Here is a 19,374-nt window from a genome sequence, read left to right on the forward strand (position 1 = left end):
GGCGGCCCACGGGAGAGCCCGGGAGCGGCCCCGCCGCCCGCCTCAGCCCCGGCGGACGCGCCTCGGCGGCGGCCCGAGCCAGCCCGGCACTTCCGCTTCCCTCTCCGGCTCCGGCCACTTCCGGCTCCGGCTCCGCCGACTTCCGGCCGGCGCGGAGGGGCCGCGGGGAGCCGCCGCCCGGGGCCGCCCGCGTCTCCCAGGAGCCCGGGGGGGCCCGCCGGGGCGCGGGGAGACGATGCGCGCCCGGCCGGGCCCGTCCCGCGGCCCCGCGTCCCGGCGGCGGAACCCGGCCCCGGCGCCGCGAGCGCCTCCTCCGGGAGCGGCCGGAAGCGGCGGCGCGGCGGCGCCGGAAGTCCCGCCCGCGCCGCCCCGAGGGAAGACGGTGAGCCGGAGGAGCCAGTCGGCGCGGCGAGCAGGAGCCGTCCCGCCGGCGACCAGGTGAGCGCGTCTGCGGCCGGGGCGGGGGCGCGGGCGCGGGCGGCGGCCGGCGGCGGCGCGGGCCCGGGGGGCGGCGGCCCGGGGGCCGGGCGGGGGCGGCGGGGCGCGGGGGGCCCCGTCAGGGCGCCGCGCTCTCCCCCCGCCCCCCTCCCCCCGCCTCCGCCCCGCCCGCCCGCCCCGCCCGGCCGCGCCCGCCGCCCGCCCCGCGCCGCCGCCGCCGCCGCCGCCCGCTGCGCCGCCTGCCGTTGGGGACGCGCCGGCCGGCCGGGCCCTCGGGGGCGTCGCTCCGCCGCCCCGCGCCCCGCGCCCCGCGCGCGGTCGCCTCAGCCCCCCGAGGCCGCGGGCGCGCGCCTTGGCCGCTGTGCGCGGGAGCCCCGGCCCGCGGGGACGCGCCCGTCACGGGCCCCGCCACGGCCCCGCGGGTGGCCCGCGCCACGGGCCCGGAGGACAGCGGCGCCCGCGCCCCCAGCGCCCCGAGGCGAGCCGGGGGCGGCGCGGGCGAGCTCTGGGCGGGCCAGGCGGGCCAGGAAGCGCAGGTGGCCGCGCAGGAAGCGGGTGTCGCGCGGGCACGAGGGTCCCGCCGAGCGGGCCCCGCTAGGGGTGTCCCCTGGGAGGACGCAGGGACCGCGGCCACCCAGGCGCTTCTCGGTGGGCTGCGCCCTGGCCCCTTCCTTTGTCTCACCTGCACCGCGCCTGCACAGGTGTTCCGGGGGTCGGACCTGTCAGCACGGTGCAAATTAAACGGGCCTCGGCCAGAGTGACAGCCGGGGCGTTTGCCCTGCTATAGCCGGCCCCGGTTCCACCCCCGGCATCGCACGTGGTCCTCGAGCACTGCCAGTGTTCCTGAGGGCATCGCCAGCTGTGGCCCCCAACAGATGCAAAAGAAAATTGGAAACTGATCAGTAACTGATGCCGTCCACCTAATTAGCACAGGAATTTTCCAGAATGCAGCGTGTGGCCGGCCACAGAGTTTTCTACCCTTCCTGTCCCCTTCCTGGCCTCCTGCTGGTCACTGGCAGAGTTCGGCCTGGCTTCAGCAAGCCATCACTGCTCACCTGCTTTCTGGTGGCCCTGCAGTAGGTCAGTGAGAGGTGGAAATGGGTACTCGAGCTAACCCACGCGGGATGTCACGCCTAGCAGCGATGTCTGATGTCAGTACCCGGGTCTGGGGGACCTGATGCCACACTGGCCATTGGGAGTCTTGGTTGTCAACCAAGACACTTAGAAAAAATATTTTTTGGAAAGTGCTAGATGGCTTCTTGAATTGAAAGCTGGGGAGCTGGACTTGAGGCCACACTAGGGTCACAGCTCACGGACAGACTTGTCAAGGGTCAGCTGACGGGCAGTGCCACTGGAGAACCTGGTGGTGGAGGAGACGTTCTTGTCCCTAATACAGACACTGTCTCTGCCTCCTAGTTACATTTAGTTCTTGGTGGGAGCAGGAGATCAGCGGTGCTTGCGCTGATGGGGAGCAGAGAGACTGAAGCAGATTTCTGACTCACCTCTAAGATTCACTGTGCAAAGGACCTTCCTGCAGCAGAGCAGCTCGGAGTATGCGTAACTATGAAAATGGCCAGACTCGGAGGGCAAGGGATTCCTCGAGCGACTGAGCGCGCAGACTGAGCCCCCCAGGGTGAGGGGCTTCTCGAGGGACTGAGCCACAGACTGAACAGGAATCAGTGGGCCAAAGAGACCGAGAGAGGAGGGGGAGCTTGAGTTTCAGGCTGAGGGTCTCTAGGCAAGAGGGAACATGGACCGTTTCAGAGTTTAAAGGAGTTTGGTTTAGTCAGGTCAGAAAATGAGGTGGGATGAAAGGTGAGGCTGGAAGGATCCTTCGCAGAAATATAGCGGCATGGTGGCTTAGCTTCGGCAGATGGCAGGGCCGTCAACCTTACTACAGACTTCCCTGGCCTCTGAGCCACAAGGGGAAGTGCGTGGGCTGACAGGGAAATTGAAAGGATTTGGGCCCCAGGTGCTGCGAGTGAGGGGAAGGTAAGTTAGATGATGTCATGTTTGGGACTGTCGTGGAGCATGTACAGGTGTCGCTAAGAGGGCTTCATGTTTGGCTCCTATCTGAGGCAGCGTTGACTAGGCAGCTGTGAACCTGGAATTCAAAGCCATGGGCGCATCATAGCCGTCTCTGTTCTTGCACACATCTTGTGCGTCTGTGTCTAGCGGAGTTCTTCACTAGGACCCTTGCCCTGCTTCCAAGTTAACAAATCACAAGCTCGTGTTGCACTTGGAAGATTACCAGTAGACATTTTTGGAATTTGATCCACAGGGCATTGGCATTGAGAATGAGTGAGTTTGGGCAGTTTGGGAGGAAGGAAAGGACAGTTTTGTATCTAACAACTGACTTGTGAGTATATTTGTTGCTGCAGAAATCCAGACTAATTTTTCTTGATTTCCTAGAAGTACCGGCGAGGAGTCCATGTCGCCTTTACCTTTTTGTTCTGGGAAAGAGACTTCTGTTCTTAGCAGCATTTTTTCTTGTGTTAGAACATTTCCTTCATGGTGATTCTAGAGGTAGATAATGATTATTATAGCTCTCTACTCCGGTTGATTATCTAGTAATTCCATCTGCTTGGAATAAGGCTTATAGTTGGTACCAGTGGTACCAGTGGAGAGTAAAGGAATCACAACTCTATCGAATGAAGCGAAGCCTAGAATTTTTGTAATTTAGCTCTGGAATTTAACCACCTTGGGGTTTGTTTTTGGTTGTCTCTCAGGTGCCCAGGAGACCTGGGAATTATTTATTCCTGGAAACACTTAGTCAGCTAGGCAGGGGTGCAGTGTAGGGTGAAGCTCAGGTACTGCTTTATGGGCGAGGAGGCCTCTAGGGTCACAGATAGTGATGCTTGGAAGGTCACGTGGTCCCACGTGCCTCGCACGCTCCCTAATGCCGGCACTGGCCTCCCAGGCCAACACTGATTCTTGAGTATAGTCGTGCAAGCTGCAAGTGTCCAAGTAAGTAACTCCTCTCGACAGGGAGCAGCAGATGTGAGCGAGTAAGTTTAGTGGCGCTCATACTAGGGCTGTTGTGTTGAGCTCCGAGCGCACTGCCAGGTGATGGACATAATCTGCTTAGAGATAACCTGCGAGATGCAGTGAGGTATATTTTATCTCCTTAGAAGGAACTCAGATTTAGGATAATAGCCAGAAGGTCACACAGCTATTGTAGAGCTTTTAACCCGGGGATTTCAACAGGCAGTCCGACTTTAGAGCCCATGTTTAGCCACCAGACCATACTCCTTCCCTCAGTGCTCATTTGTTCATGTAACAACAGTTAAAAACATTTCTCTCACACCCCTGTAAGTTATTAGAGTGCAGTTAAGGGTGACTTAAACCAGTGTTTTCCAAAGTGCGTGATACCCCCTTCTGGGGGAGGGGTGCGTTTTAGCTGAAAGTTACATAAAGTAGCTTTAGGTGCGTAAAAATGGTAGGTTTCAAGGGGCACTGAGTGGTTTTTTTTTTGTTTTGTTTTGTTTTTGGGTCACACCCGGCGATGCACAGGGGTTACTCCTGGCTCATGCACTCAGGAATTACTCCTGGCAGTGCTTGGGGGACCATATGGGATGCTGGGATTCGAACCTGGGTCAGCCGTGTGCAAGGCAAACAAACGCCCTACCCGCTGTGCTATCGCTCCAGCCCCATGAGAGTTTATTACTCTCAGAGAAGGGGGAGGGAGGCCAAGTAAGTTTGGGCACGTTTGCTATAGACATACCCGTCTCACCAACACCTGTGCCTGCTGTGTCTGGCGGGCAGGCAGAGGGGCCTGTTCCAGGAGGGAGGCCTGGTGATGGGGCAGGACCCTTGGTTAAGTCAGGGGGGCCGCTTGGGAAGGGCTGGGAGGCAGTAGGACACAGGCCTGCTGTGTAGGCTGGGGCTGTGGCAGGGACAGTCATGCCCCCATTAGATGCCCTCTCACACTGATTCCCCACCAGAGGCGAGCTCGGAACGACCCACTGGGCTCGCTCTGAGGGGTCCGTGAAGGCTAGCACATGGAGAGTTACCTCATTTGGAGCCCCCTGGCGGGTTCCATTCCCTCCAGCCAGTTCAGATGCTTTTGCTGGTGGGCGTGGCCTGCCAGGGGGCTATAGGTTTTGTGCGGACCTTTGTCACCGGGAGCCTCAGTTGGCAAGGCCTGCTGAGAAGGGGTTGGGGCCAGAACCCTAACTCGACACCCCCCATAACTGACGTCCCCTGCAGCCGCAGTGGGTCGAAGCTCTCTTCTCAGCCCTTGGGCCCGCGTTAGGAGCCGGGCGCTGCCTTGTCTCTGAAACGGCGCCTCCCAAGGAGCTGTTCTCCTCCAGGGTCCTCAGGGAGTCGAGCAGCTCTGGGAGTGTGGGGTGCGGGGCGACGCAGATGCTCCAGTTCCCGCTTAGCTGCCAGGCCCAGGCGCAGCTGGCTGAGGCCACACTGATGAGGAGCCATTTGGTGACTAAGTGACACCTTGACCCTTGTTAGGTCACCAGGGGACAAGAGCCCCTCCGTTTGCAGGGTGTATTCTCATGTGCCAGGGCAAAGGTCATGTTACACTGTTCCCAGCTGACAGGTGAGAGAGCGCGGGGTGGCCTCCAGGCGAGGGCCGCGGGGCCTCCAGTCAGAGGTATTGGGTGAGCTCAGGCCTGAGTTTGGGTGCACTTGCTGGCGTTAGCTGTGACCGCAGGTGGCGCTCAGCCTCTCGGCCACAGACGCTTCATCTTAGCGTCTGTGGGAATGTTTCCTGATGGAACGTGGGCAAAGCAGATAATGAAGGGTTGGACGCCAGGCCAGCCCTCAGCTTGCTGCAAGTGCTCCCTCAGCCGGACAGCAGTGCTGCATCCCAGCCTGTCCCTCGGAGGTAACTACCCCAGGACAGAGAAAGGTCAAGCCCCAGGGTCTCCCTGTGTACCTGTTACTAGTGTAGGAGTTGTAAGATACATTGTAAACAATCTCTGTGAAAACAAATCTCAGTCTTGGAAGGAATACACTTCATTCTATGCAGTGGGAGACATAGACTACCTCTGTGTATACAGTTACTCTGCCAGCCCCAGGCTGCCCTAAGGAGAGACTCAGCCCTGGCCTGCGGGTCGGGAAGGGGCTGGGGGGCAGGGGTGGTCTTAGACTTCTGGGTACTTCCTGAGCTCAGTGTGTCCTGTAAGTCATGCGGGGTAGGAGGCACGGACCGTGAAGCTGGAGAGGGCCCCGTTTGCCCCTGGTCACACGGTGGGGAGGTGGGGGGGAGAACGCTGCTGTTCTTCCTCTTGTCACTGGACTGTGGTCCCCAAGTGGAGACCTACCTATCCTTCAAGACCTCTTCTAACATCACCATCTTTCAAAGACGCTCACCTCTAGGGAAGTGGAATTAGAGCTTCCGCATGTGAATGTTAGGGGCATACAGTCAGTCTGCAGTAGGTGGGTTTCTTGGAGTTTCTGCTAGGTAGGACGCCTTCAAAATCAACCTGATAAAGAGCCAAGTCAGAAACCTCAAAATCAGAAACTGCAAAATCAGAATTTAGATGGCTTTTGTTAAAATAAACACAGGTTTTTTTTTAGAATAATGACATTATTTTAGATGTGTTAAATATGATTCAGAGATCAGTTGATGAGGAAATTTCAATTGCTTCATTTTGACGAGAGAGAAATGCAGTGAAAAGCTATGATGCTCTTTTCACTTATAGGCCTTACTCCTTCATAGGGTTATCAAACTTTATATTTTTGGTTTTATTTTTGGGTTGCAACCAGTGATGCTGAGGAGTATTCCTGGCTCTGCACTCAAGGGTCAGTCCTGGTGGTGCTGGAGGGACCATATGGGGTGCCAGGGATGGAACCTAATGGTCTGCGTGTAAGGCGACACCCCACCTGCTGTCCTATGGCTCTGCCAAGGGTTATCACATTTCTTTTTTTCTTTTTGGGTCACACCCGGTGATGCACAGGGGTTACTCCTGGTTCTACACTCAGGAATTACTCCTGGCGGTGCTCAGGGGACCATATGGGATGCTGGGATTTGAACCCGGGTCGGCTGAGTGCAAGGCAAACGCCTTACTCGATCCAGCCCTGGGTTATCGTATTTAGAGTATATGGACACATGTATGGGTTGTGTCTGCGATCTGTTCTAGTTCCCTCACTGTCAGATAAGGAGGCTGAGCCCCACAAGCGGCTACTGCAGGCCGAGGGTTCTGGCCGGGAAGGAGTGGGGTCCGGGCCCCGCTTCCTAGCGGCTGCATTGCTGTCCGTAGGGCTGCTGGCTGCTAGTTGACTGACATTTCTCACCAGTTCCTGGGTGATGCGGAGGCAGCCAGCTCTGAGCTGGTGGGAGCGCCCTGGGCTTTTGAATCGTCCAGGAGGAGCCCAGGCTCCCCGTCCAGTCCCCGTGGAAGCCAGTCTCACCTTCCCTGGTATTCGAGAATCAGGCCCCTCAGTTCTGTGTCACACAGAGCCGTGCCCAGCGACATGCGATTTTGACTAGAAAAGGAGTGCTGCTTTTGGCACTCCTTTTAGAAGTATTTCGGTACTTCTAAGGATAGTTTTGGGAACTGATTGTAGAAATCATAATTGTTTGCCCGTGAAGGGGAGACACTTTGAGCTTGGAGAGCCCTCAGTCTTTTCAACATTCTCCTTGGAAAGGGTGTCAAGTTTAATTGTAGTGAGTATAAAAGTGAAAAATCATCCTTTTGTCCCTCTGTTTTTCTGTTACTTTGTATACTAAAAGATTTTAAAATCCACTAGGTTGCACAGTTGCACCCTCAGTAAGCTGAACGAGAGAATAAAGGTCATTTATGGAAGGTCATATACCTGGAGAGACTTTAGTACTGTGGGGAAGGTTACTCTAGTCTCTGGATCCTGTGACCCTTGTAGGTCTTTACGTCCTGTGGCCCCCTCAGAATACCCTGAGAGCCCTGAGGGGACCAAATTGCCTTTAGCTGAGAAATCCTGCTTAGATGATCTCAATTACAGACTTTTATTGAACAATCAAAATTTATTTCAGTTTATTTATTTTTTAAACTACTTTTGGGCTTGGGCTACACCCGGTGTTCTTAGGGGTTACTCTTGGCTCTGCACTTAGGAATCACTCCAGGCAGTGCTCAGGGGACCATATGGAATACTGGTGATCAAACCTGGGTCAGTTGGGTGCCAGGCAGATGCAAAGCAAGGCTGATGACCCACTGTATTATTGCTCTGACCCCAGAGTTTATTTCAGTTTAAACATTTTTTTTTTTTTTTTTTTTTTTTTTTTGCTTTTTGGGTCACACCCAGCGATGCTCAGGGGTTACTCCTGGCTTTGCACTCAGGAACTACTCCTGGCGGTGCTTGGGGGACCATATGGGATGCCGGGGATCGAACCCGGGTCGGCCGCGTGCAAGGCAAACGCCCTACCCGCTGTGCTATCGCTCCGGCCCCCAGTTTAAACATTTTTTTATAATTACTGGAATTTTTGTTTTTAGTACCATTGTAGGAGGGACTTGTGTATTTTTACATTAGAATAAGTGGGTGATACCTTCCTGTCTTTGAATCTTATTGACATGTGTTAAAAAGAACTTGTTACTTCAAAATAATTTTAGAATTAGTTAGAAAATAAGTTTAGAATTTTTAGAAAAAATTTGTAAGAATGCCTTTGTTAACATCTTATGTAGCTATAGTACAATTATTAAGAAGAGTCAATTGATGGAATTATTTTGAAGACTTTGAGTTTCATCTCTGATGTCTTTTCTGGTCTGGAATTCATCCAATTTGTGCTACAATTTCTTACCATTTTCCTTAGAGCGTTTTTACGAAAATAAGGATCTGCTTGAGTTCATCACAAGCATTTGCTCTGCGTGCTTGCTGCATACCCACTTCTGGTCCATAGAGCTTGGTAGACCATGCAGATGGAATTATTGGACATAGACTGTGCACACACTCATTAAAGTGTGCATGCCTTTAGCCTCTCAATCCGAGTAACTTGTAAAATACGTACCTGATCTGCTTCTCCCCAGAGTCCCTCGCTCCTTGGAGGAAGGGCGCAGATCTCTCTCTGCTTAGCGGTGACGACTTGGTACTTGGCACAGAGGAGGCACATGATAAATGCTAATTACTAAGGGATATTACATTTTGTTAACTGTTTTATAGGCTATTGGACTGCTGTGAATGTATTTCCGCATTAGCACAGCTATGCACTTCTCAGCATTTTAGATGTGGATATGCCACCTTGACCTCTTTCTTTCCTTCCTTCCTTCCTTCCTTCCTTCCTTCCTTCCTTCCTTCCTTCCTTCCTTCCTTCCTTCCTTCCTTCCTTCCCTTTCTTTCTTTCTTTCTTTCTTTCTTTCTTTCTTTCTTTCTTTCTTTCTTTCTTTCTTTCTTTCTTTCTTTCTTTCTTTCTTTCTTTCTTTCTTTCTTTCATCACTGTGAGACACACAGACACAAGGTTGTTGTTCATGACTGAGTTTCAGTCATACAATGTTCCAGTACCCATCCTTTCACCATTGTACATTTTCCGCCACCACACCCTTACCACCTGCACCCCTCCCTGCTCCAGCCTGCCTCTACTTCCCCCCTCCTTCTGAGAAGTTATCATGTATATTCGTTACCTGCTATCAGCACTCAGTTCTTGTCCAGAGTGGTCACCTCGCCTTGTTTTTCTTACCCTAGTCTACATTGGGGGATAGTATCTTATTTCAAGTTTAGTCTCATATAAGGATTTTCATGGTGAATATCCTTTCACACATATTGTTCTTGTTTTTTCCTTTATATAAATTCTGTAAAGAGTCATTGATGGCTGAGAGAAGGAGCACTGGAAAGCTCTTATTGCATATTGCAGAGGTACTCTCTGGAAAGGGCACAGAGTCACCCGAGTCACTGCTGTTGAGAATGGCCATTTCCTCGCGTGTTCCCCAGTGCTCAGCATTCTTCTTAAGAATAAGACTCAGTTGAGGGGACTGGAGCAATAGCACAACGGGGAGGGCGTTTGCCTTGCACGAGACCGACCCCGGTTCGATTCCCAGCATCCCAGATGGTCCCCTGAGCACCGCCAGGAGTGCAAAGCCAGGAGCAGTCTGTGCATCGCCAGGTGTGACCCAAAAACAAAACAAAACAAAACAAAACAAAAAAAGAATAAGACTCAGTTGAGATTTGGAGAGGGCTACTGTGTTTGAAAGGTTCTGCCTAAAGGGTTTTGGGATTTATTAGTTTGCTAATTATTTATTAAAATTTTATAATTATTTATAATAAATAAATAGGAAGAGCCTGGCAAACTCCCCGTGGCGTAGTCAGTATGCCAAATACAGTAACAATAACAGGTCAAGGGAATACCCTTGATCCTGAAAGAGCCTCCGATCATTGGGAAAGACGAATAAGGAGAGGCTGTTAAAATCTCACAGAGCTGGGACGAATGGAGATGTTGCTGGTGCCCACTCGAGCAAATTGATGAACAGTGGGATGACAGTGACACAGTGATTATTTATAATCAAATTATTAATTAAATCCCCACTTTTTCATATTACAAGCTTATATTTTTTGTTTGTTTCAGTGAGAGAACAGAATTAAACCAAGTGAAGTTGTGTGTAAAAACCTAGTCAGTGTTTTATTTGGGCTACCTTACATGTCAGTCTCTGGGCAAGGCTGGGGTGGGAACAAGAGGCTGGGCTGGATGCTGGAGGAGGAGGGGTGGGGGAGGAGGGTTTGCTAGAACCAGACATGAAAAGCAGCTCAGCCTGGGTGGGAGGAGCTCATTGCATACAACCTATGCCTTGTACATGTGACTGCACAGGCCCCGAGCACCCTTGGATATAACCCTGATGGCTGCTGACTGCTGCTGAAATAAAAAAAAAGTATACAAAAGTATACGGGGGTGGGGGTGGAGCGATAGCACAGCATGTAGGATGTTCGCCTTGCACGGGGCGGACCTGGGTTCGATTTGTCCGCCCCTCTTGGAGAGCCCGGCAAGCTACCGAGAGTATTTCGCCCCCATGGCAGAGCCTGGCAAGCTACCCGTGGTGTATTCGATATGCCAAAAACAGTAACAAGTCTCACAATGGAGACGTTACTGGTGCCCGCTCGAGCAAATCGATGAACAACAGGATGACAGTGCTACAGTGATACTTTATGTCTTCCCTTAATGTTCAGGTTCCCTCCAGATGTGCCCCTCACCAAACAACACTTCTTGAGTGTGGGAAATGTTTCTCCTATCAGTCACGAAAACCAACTAGATGCTAAAATATAGGATGCAAAACTAGTAACATTCTAGGAGACAATGTAGGAAATAGTTACAACTGATGTAGAGAGGTTATTGAAGCTATTAAACATCCCAGAAAGTGATTAAACCTTAAAATAAAGGATTAATATCTTGACAACATTTATATCAATGACTTGTGTTTGTTAAAGGAAATCTTTAGGAAAAAGGGCAGACAAGTCACAGTGAAAATAGATATTTTCAGCCTGTTAATTGATAAAAGATTTGGTATCTGGAAACGTAAACTAGGGAAAATAACTGGTTTTATTTTATTTAAAAAAATAGGCCAGTGATATGAATGGGCATCTCATTCATATGCACTCATTCGTCCATGTGCACTCAGACTCAGGGTTCAGCTTCTTTGGTAATCACGGTCAAAGTGGTGTTAGCTCCATACACCTGAGGCTGGCAACAAGGTAAAGCTCTCACACTCTTTGGGGAACTAGAGTCTGCCATCCCAACCTAGTCAGTAAACGTGACTTTCCGGGGAAGGGTGGAGAAGGCCTTTGCTGAAGGAGGGAGATGCCTCTGCGGGAGGTTTAAGCGTGCGTGTTTTCCAGAGAGGCAGCTCCAACACTTGCTTTGGCTAGTGTTGTCCTGGTAACCTTCCTGGCGGGCCCTCTCCAGATTCTTCCCCACGCCCCAACTTTAGCTGAGGTTGTAAGCGGAAGTCGGAGAGCACTAGGGTGAGTCCCTCAGCTTTGTGAGGTCCCTCTGGAAGGTAGAGATGCTACTGACACATTTCTCCGTGCTTTCCTTTTGTCAGTCTGTTTGTGTAGCTCGGAAGAACCCAGAGAGGTGCAGTTTGATTTCTTTGGTGTCTGAGAATAGGGAACAACTGGCACACTTACCAACAGCTGGTGGGAATGTCAGTGGCTCCAGTATCTTTGGGACCATCTAATGAAGTTGAAAGTGCATTTACCTTTTGACCCAGTAATTCTCCCATTAGGTTTTTACCCTAGAGCAGCCCCTCCAAACTGCCCTCAGCCTTGCCAGGGAACGGGTTTAGGTGATGACCTTTGGGCCACACCCTAAAGCTGTAGAATCAGAAACTCTGGGGTTGGGGGTCATCATTTTCTCTTAAGTCATCCAGACAAAGTGGATCCATGCTGAGATTGGCAGGTCCAAAAGAGAAGCCCTTGGACCTTGTGGGAGGACGTGGAAAGCTGCGTGGCCCGCAGGGGTCGGAGGAAGCAGGGTTCCCTCCGGGAGGCTGGATCAGTTGTGTTCCAGTGCTGTAGTGAGTACTACTACAGAGTGATGCAATCAAAATGAAGTTTAGCTGTACGCTCTGTGAGGGAAGTACCAGGAATGGCACACGGGGGGAAGAAAGCTGCTTACAAAAGAATGAAACCAATACTTTTTCCTTTGAAAATGAAGGGTGGAATCATGCAAAACAAAATTGCATAGTTAGGGATACAGATATGTTAAAAGAATGATAAAATCAATCATGTGAATGAAAATATTTGTATTCCTGGGTAGCTTTATAAGATGTGGAAGGTTATAGCAACACAGAGATGTCACAGAGAAGAGTTTGACCTGGCGCATCTACAAAATGAGCTTTGTTTTGGAAGGGGGGATACTTTCCAGGTATTTAGAGAATAATTTTCTAATTGAGCACTGTGAATTATTATGTTCATCAGGTATCACTGTATCACTGTCATCCCGTTGCTCATCGATTTCCTCGAGTGGGCACCAGTAAGGTTGCCATTGTGAGGCTTGTTGTTACTGTTTTTGGCATATCTAATATACCACGGGTAGCTTGCCAGCCTCTGCCGTGGGGACGAGATACTCTCAGTAGCTTGCGGGGCTCTCCACGAGGGGCAGAGAAATCGAACCTGGGTCGGCGGCATGTAAGGTGAATGCCCTACCTGCTGCGCTATCGCTCCAGCTCGAGCATTTACTAGTAACTAATTCTTAGTAATGCTCCCGCTCTTTTTGGTTTATGGTCCACACGTGTTGGCTCAGTACCACTCTCTGTACCACAAGTCAAGCTTACTCCTGATTGCGCTCAGGAATTCCTTCTGGCAGCGCCTGGAGAACTATGTGGTGCTGGGGATTGAAAGCAGGCTGGCTGCGTTCGAGGCAAACACCTGCCCACAGTACTATTGCTCTGGCCCCAGTAGCTGCTTCTTCTTTGCTTTCTTCTTCTTCTTTGTTAGGTGTATAAAACAAACCCCAACTTAGAAAGCCCTGGCGGTTACTAAGGGACGGTATCTCAAGTGCTTTTAGAAACACAGCAAAGGTAACTGATTCCAAATCTTCTGAGATGGATCTCTGACGTTACCATTTAGATTTATTCCTTAGTATAAAACCGAGTGGCTTCCATAGTCTCTACTGAGAATGCATGCAAGTCTTTATAGCCATCTTTCTTCAGTCAACGATCAGAATGTGAAAACAGATTTCTCACGGAAAGAAGCCTGTTTATGTACATTCTCCGGGCTCAGCGCAGCCTCAGTGAAGATGTGCCCTAAACAGAAACAGTGAACAGCTCCGAGTGCTGGAGCAGATGGCCAGCATGAGAGGCCCCCGTGTGGCCCATGGTCCTGCATGACCCCCAGCTGGGCTGACTGTACCACGGGGTGGCCCCCAAGCTCCTGAGCAGTGCTGGGGAGGCCCCCATTTAAAAAGCAGCTGATGACTGACCTTTATGGAGTGGGCAGAGCTGAGTGGATGGAATTTTGCTCTCTCCGTACCACAAGTCAAGCAGTTAAGAGAACCAGGAAGTTCTCTTCAGGTATATCAATCTGTAATTCCCTGTTTTGTGCTGTCTCAGCTTTTCATTAATGTTTGCCTCATAGACACTGGGAGTGTTTGTTTCTTCAGTTTTATGAAAGAGTCTGAAAAGAATTGGTAATGGTTTAAAAGGCACTAGTGAACCCATGTGGGCCTAGGATTTTTTTTTTTTCTTTTTGGGTCACACCCGTTGATGCACAGGGGTTACTCCTGGCTTCGAACTCAGGAATTACTCCTGGCGCTGCTCAGGGGACCATATGGGGTGCTGGGAATCGAACCCAGGTTGGCTTCGTGCAAGGCAAACACCCTACCCGCTGTGCTATCACTCCAGCCCAAGAGTTTTGTTTTTGGAGGGACTTTTGGTTATCGTTTTGATCTGCTTGCTAGCAATTGGTCTGTTCAGGTTTTTCCATGTTGTCTTTGTTTAGCCTTGGGACTCTGGTTTCGTGGCTTAAAGATTTTCGAAGTAGTTCCTGATGATCCTTTGAATTTCTATCTGTTGTGGTGTTAGCCCTCTCATTTCTAATTCAGTTCATTAGGGACGTCTCTTTTTTTTTGTGAGTCTTGCTAGTGGTTTATAGATCTTGTTAATTTTTTTCAAAGAACCAGCTCTTAGTATCATTAATCTTCTGGATTTTAAAAATTCAATTTATTAATTTCTGCTCTAAGTTTTATTATTTCCTTCCTCCTACCTGCGTTAGGCTCCTTTTGCTGGTTCTTTTCCAGTTTCTTAAGTTGTGCAGCCAGGTTTTATATGTGGGCCCTTTTTTTCTTCTTTATGACGGCTAGCATAGCTATGAACTTTTCTCTTAACACCGCTTTTGCTGTGCCTCACAAATTCTGGTAGCTTATATCTTCATTCTTGTTTCCAGGAATCTTTTGATTTCCTCTCTGATTTCTTCTTTGACCCATGGGTTGTTCAGTGAGCTGTTTAATTTCCAGGTATTTGAATTATTTCCTAGCTTCTTTTTGTGATTAACTCCTGTTTTCAGTGCATCATGGTCTCATAAGATAGTTGATTTGATTTTTATCCTCTTGAGTTTTGGAGGAATATTTTGTGGGCTAGCATGTGGTCTGTCTTGCAGAATGTGTATGCATTAGAAAAGAATGTATATTCATCTTTTGAGGATGTACAGCACTGTATATATCGGCTAACTCCCTCTCTTCTGTTTCTTCCTTCAAAGCTAGTATTTTTTTGCTGAGTTTTAGTCTAGTTAATCTAGATAGCAGAAGGTTGGATTCAAACATTTAATCCATCCTGCCACCTCTGTGTCTCTTAATTGATGCATTCAGATGCTTGTGGTCTTTCCTTTCTAACAGCCAGAGACACCAAGAACCATTAGTTCATGTGACCTCACAGGAAGCTCGGGAAATGGAGTGAAGGGGAGCAGTAACAGTGAGCACGCCCAGCACTCAGACCTTGGCCTCCAAAAGGCTCCTTGAGAAATGGCAGATTCCAGGCCTGGAAAGAGATGAGCCTGAAATACATCAGAAAGAGGAAGAATATTTTAGTTAAATTTATTACTTATTATTATCAAAAGATGCAACAAAGACACAGGAGTCAGCTTAAAGGAGTCCCTACAGGCAAAATTGGACCTCTGAATAGCACTGACCGGCATTTCCCAAAGTGGGCAGTGGCACCCCTGACTGGCATTGGGGTGACCCTCCAGGACAGTGGTGGCCTTGGATGCAAGTGGACGTGCCATCTGCTACACTCAGAGAAGGGAGATTTCCAGGGCCGCAGAAGGCTTTTCTGAAGTGGTCATGGCAGGGCCCAGAGAGATAGTACAGGGGATAAGGCGCTGTCCTGGCACATAACTGACCCTGTTTCAGTCCCCAGACATGCATATGGTCCCCCATGTACTGCGATGAGTTATCCCTGAACTCAGGCAGGAGTAACCCTGGGCACTGCTGGGTGTGACCCAAAGATTGAAGGAGAAAAAGGGAGAAGTGGCAGGCCAAGTGTCATCAATACCAAGGGGCATCCTTACTATTTTTAGCAGAATGATCAAACTGTACCCTGCAAGCCTGAAGACAATGGTAGGATAAAAGACACAAAACAAAACAAACAACAAAAACCCCTGAATAAATGAGCTCCTCACCAAGAATACTTTACCCAGCCAGTGTTTTATTCAGATTTGAAGGAACCATACAGAACTTCACTTATAAATAACAACTCAGGAACTGGAAACCAACTTTGCAAGTGTGCTAAAGGGGCTCCTTTAAGGCAAGACAAATCTCACCAGTACACCAAACTTCTGAGAGGGATGGCACAGAACCCCATGACAATGATCTCATTGTCAGTGGTCTAAACGCACCCCGTGCCACCATCTCCCTGCCTTGAGTTCCTCGGACTTCTGTTTTGGAGAGTTGTCACCATTTCAAGTTGCATGTAGACATTTTTTTAAGCTTCCTTTTCAATCTTCTCCCTGAAGTAAATGTTTTAGAAAATATAGAAAAGTCTCAGGAAGAAAAAAAAATTTCAATTTCATAATGTAAGGTGGGGGACTGTTATCTGATGGACTTAGAACTATATTCAGTTTGAAAATTTGGTACTGAATTTATATATATATGTGATATGTGTATCACATCACTGTCATCCCGTTGCTCATCGAGTTGTTCAAGCGGGCACCAGTAATGTCTCTCATTGTGAGACTTATTGTTACTGTTTTTGGCATATCCAGTACTCCACGAGTAGCTTGCCAGGCTCTGCCGTGCGGGCGCGATACTCTCGGTAGCTTGCCGGGCTCTCCGAGAGGAGTGGAAGAATCGAACACAGGTCAGCCTCATGCAAGGCGAACGCCCTACTGCTGTGCTATCACTCCAGCCCATGTATATCACATATATATAGATATATGTACTTTTAGTCATTCAGATATTTGATACCTAATAATTTATATTCCAGATGTCTTGTTGCTTGAGTTTTATAGTGTGTGTTAGCTTATTGACTTGTGAATTCCAGTGTTTTCCAGCATAAAATTAGTAGTCTTGGTCTTTCCCCCCTCCAGTTCTTTTGTAGCCATTATACTTCCTCTTTTCTCTGTGGCCTTGACAAATTTGTCTAAGCAAGAGCAGTGTGGGACTTGTCTTTAGCTGTCTTTTCAGTTATTTCCCCCAGATTTACATGTGGGAAATCATCCCATCTTCTAGTTTTTCCTGTTAGAATGAAAAATAAATCCATTATTAATACAATTAATAATTTCTGTTTTCTAGATTTAGTTACTGACAGTTGCAGAATTTCAGAGATTTTTCATTCAGTTCACAGTCTGTACTTCTCATTTCCCAATGAGGAAACTGAGGCTAAGCGAAGTGAAGTGATTCCCCTTCTTGTCAATGTGCTCAGTCTTCCTGCCTTTTATAATCCTTCTCACCTGTCTTCCAGATTTCAGTGTCATTGTATTATGTCCCTTCTACCTTTTATTCTCCTTTCCTCAGCATTCAGATTTGACTTGTTTCATTTTCTTTGCTTTTTGAAAAAGATGAAAGGAGAATTTAAGGAAATTATGCTAATTTTATCATGGAATCATCTTTTTTAATGGCTGTATTATAAATTCTTAAAAATAAAGGGTCTAATGGAAATACTTAATGAGAAAGTAGGGGCTCTGTCACACTTAACCCCTGCCCCGCTTTTTTCGAGAATAGACCGTTTAAACTAAATTAAGTAAAGGATATAAATTTTGTTGTTTCAGTTTTAATATTTCATGACTGATTTTATAGATGAAATTATATTTTACAATAAATAGGAAGAAGCGTTTATACAGCCTGTTGTATTTGATGTGAGACCGTACACCCATTTCTCTGTAGCTGTAAAGAAAATTCATTATAGTGTCTTTAGTTGTAAGAGATGGTTTCACTCTGGTTAGTTAGGTTGATAATAAAACAACCTTTTCAGATGGCATCAGACACAAATGATCCTATGTGCCTGCTTTTAATGGCTTGAGGTTTTGTCATGCTTTATTTTGCTCATAGACTCTTCATTTTCTCCCATTTTTGTATCCTGATAAGAATTTTTCTTTTAAATAAAGTTTAACCAATCGGATGGGGATAATTAATTAAAAATACTTTTTGAAAGAAGATATATTAAATTTTGTATAAAAGTCTGATTACAGAAAAATTTGTTCAAATTGGTTAATATAAAATTGTCATGGAATTAATTTCATCCTTGAATCAATTCAATATGTTTGGGAAATAATATTTGATAGGTAGGGAGATTAAAAAAAAATCACCTGAGGGGCTGGAGCGATAGCACAGCGGGTAGGGCGTTTGCCTTGCATGTGGCCTACCCGGTTCGATTCCCAGCATCCCATATGGTCCCCTGAGCACCTCCAGGATTGATCCTGAGTGCAGAGCCAGGAGAAACCCCTGAGCATCGCCAGGTGTGACCCCCCAAAAAAAATCACCCTGTAATAAGGTTGAGCTAACTTTACAGTTTATTTTGTGCCGTGATGCTTTCTTGTCTACTGCTGTTACCCCCTGCTCGAGTGGTCTCGGGATGGTGGGGCTGACTCCTGTGTGGTCAGTGTGGCCTCCCTGTTGAGACTTGGGGGGTCAGTTTCTGCTCTCAAGCCAGCACTGACCAGATGAAAATGGCCCTCTCTGCCTCGGAGCGCAGGAGGCTGGGCTTCGCTCTAGAGGGCGGGTCTCCTTGGGCTAGAAGCATTTTCTGTCAGAGTTGAGGCAGAAATGCCTTTCTTTCTGCCCAGAGGCCTACTCTGCTGTGCACCTGTAGCACGGCATCCACGTGTGCCCCATGTGTGCACAGGGTTCTTCTCAGGGTGAAGCCGCACATGGCGTATGAGATGGTGGAGGTGGAGTTTCAGCCTCTGGCCCTGTCAGAAGGCAGGCGGGCCTCCTGCTTGGCCCTGTGCCCACCAGAGGCTGCTGCTTCTGAATTTGAATAGTCCACTAGCGACCCTGTACTGTCCTCTTACTCAGCCGTCACAGCCCTGTGTGGCTCATGGAGGTGTGTCGGCATCTTAACTGTCCTCCTTCGCCTTCGGGAGGGGCTGCCGCAGCATCTCAGTGACAAAGGATGCTGTCCTCCCAGACAGGGAACCAGAGCACTGGGGGTCCGTGCGCCTCCCCTCCCCCTGCCCCACGCCGCCTGCTGCACACTCATGCCCCGCCCGTCTGTGACCTCCACCACACTGCTCTTACCCGGAAGCTGGAACTGGCCATCCCAGGGATGATGGGCGAGAGATGATGGACACCTGGCCTCAGCCGACTAGAGCATGTCTGAGGGAGGGGGCAGGGGAGGGGAGAAAAGAGGGAAGGGGAGAGGGGAAAGGAGGGGGAGAGGAAAAAGAATGTGTGTATGTGTGTGTGATTGGAGGGGGAGAGAGAGAGAGAGAGGGACGGAGGGAGGGACGGAGAGTGTGCTGGAGACCAGGGGCCTACCTATATATATTTATTGAAAAAAAAAAAAAGGAATGGAGAGCGATGAAGATGAGAGATTGGAATGTGTGAAAGCAAGTGATAAGTGAGGAGAATGCTGGCGGAATAGCTGTGCGTTGCCCGTAGCGCAGGGTATGTGGCTGCTGAATGATCCCTGCGTCTCTGCTGTCCCCAGGAGCCTGGCAGATGTGCAGAGACTGTCTGTGAGAAGTGGCCACCAGGTGTCCTCAGAAGGCTGCTATTGATTTGCTTCATTCGTCTTGGAAAATCTGAATGTTTAATTTCTTGAAACTTTTTTTCTTACTTAAATCATAGAGGCAGTTTCTCAGAGCAGGGACATTTTGGGGAACTGTATCTTGGTGAGTTTTTTAAAAATAATTTTTAAAATTGAATCACTGTGAATTACAACATAAAAAGTTTTTCATGGTTAAATTTTTGTCAATACAATGTTCTAAGCAACACCATTCCCTTCACCAGTGTCCACCTTCCTCCACCAATGTTCTAGTTTCTCTTGAAATTCTTTTATAGGTCAAATTCAAGACAGTTGCACGTAGTGAAATTTTCGGGTTGCTTAGGGGGCTCAGGCATACTCAGCATGGCCGCCTGCAGGGGCAGCT

The 19,374-nt window shown here is 49.1% G+C and overlaps 1 protein-coding gene across 1 annotated transcript in view; it reads left to right on the top strand.

Annotated features, from left to right (window-relative positions):
- Nucleotides 1–336: 336 nt before the first annotated feature.
- The window catches only part of ZNF407 (zinc finger protein 407), a 339,799-nt gene continuing 320,761 nt past the window's right edge, over nucleotides 337–19,374 (top strand). The window contains exon 1 of the mRNA XM_055126093.1: nucleotides 337–438. The gene's annotated coding sequence lies outside the window, so the exon portion shown is untranslated. The remainder of the gene's footprint in view (nucleotides 439–19,374) is intronic.

Source organism: Sorex araneus, chromosome 2 (genome assembly GCF_027595985.1).
Source record: "Sorex araneus isolate mSorAra2 chromosome 2, mSorAra2.pri, whole genome shotgun sequence".
In the NCBI taxonomy this organism is placed as follows: domain Eukaryota; kingdom Metazoa; phylum Chordata; class Mammalia; order Eulipotyphla; family Soricidae; genus Sorex; species Sorex araneus.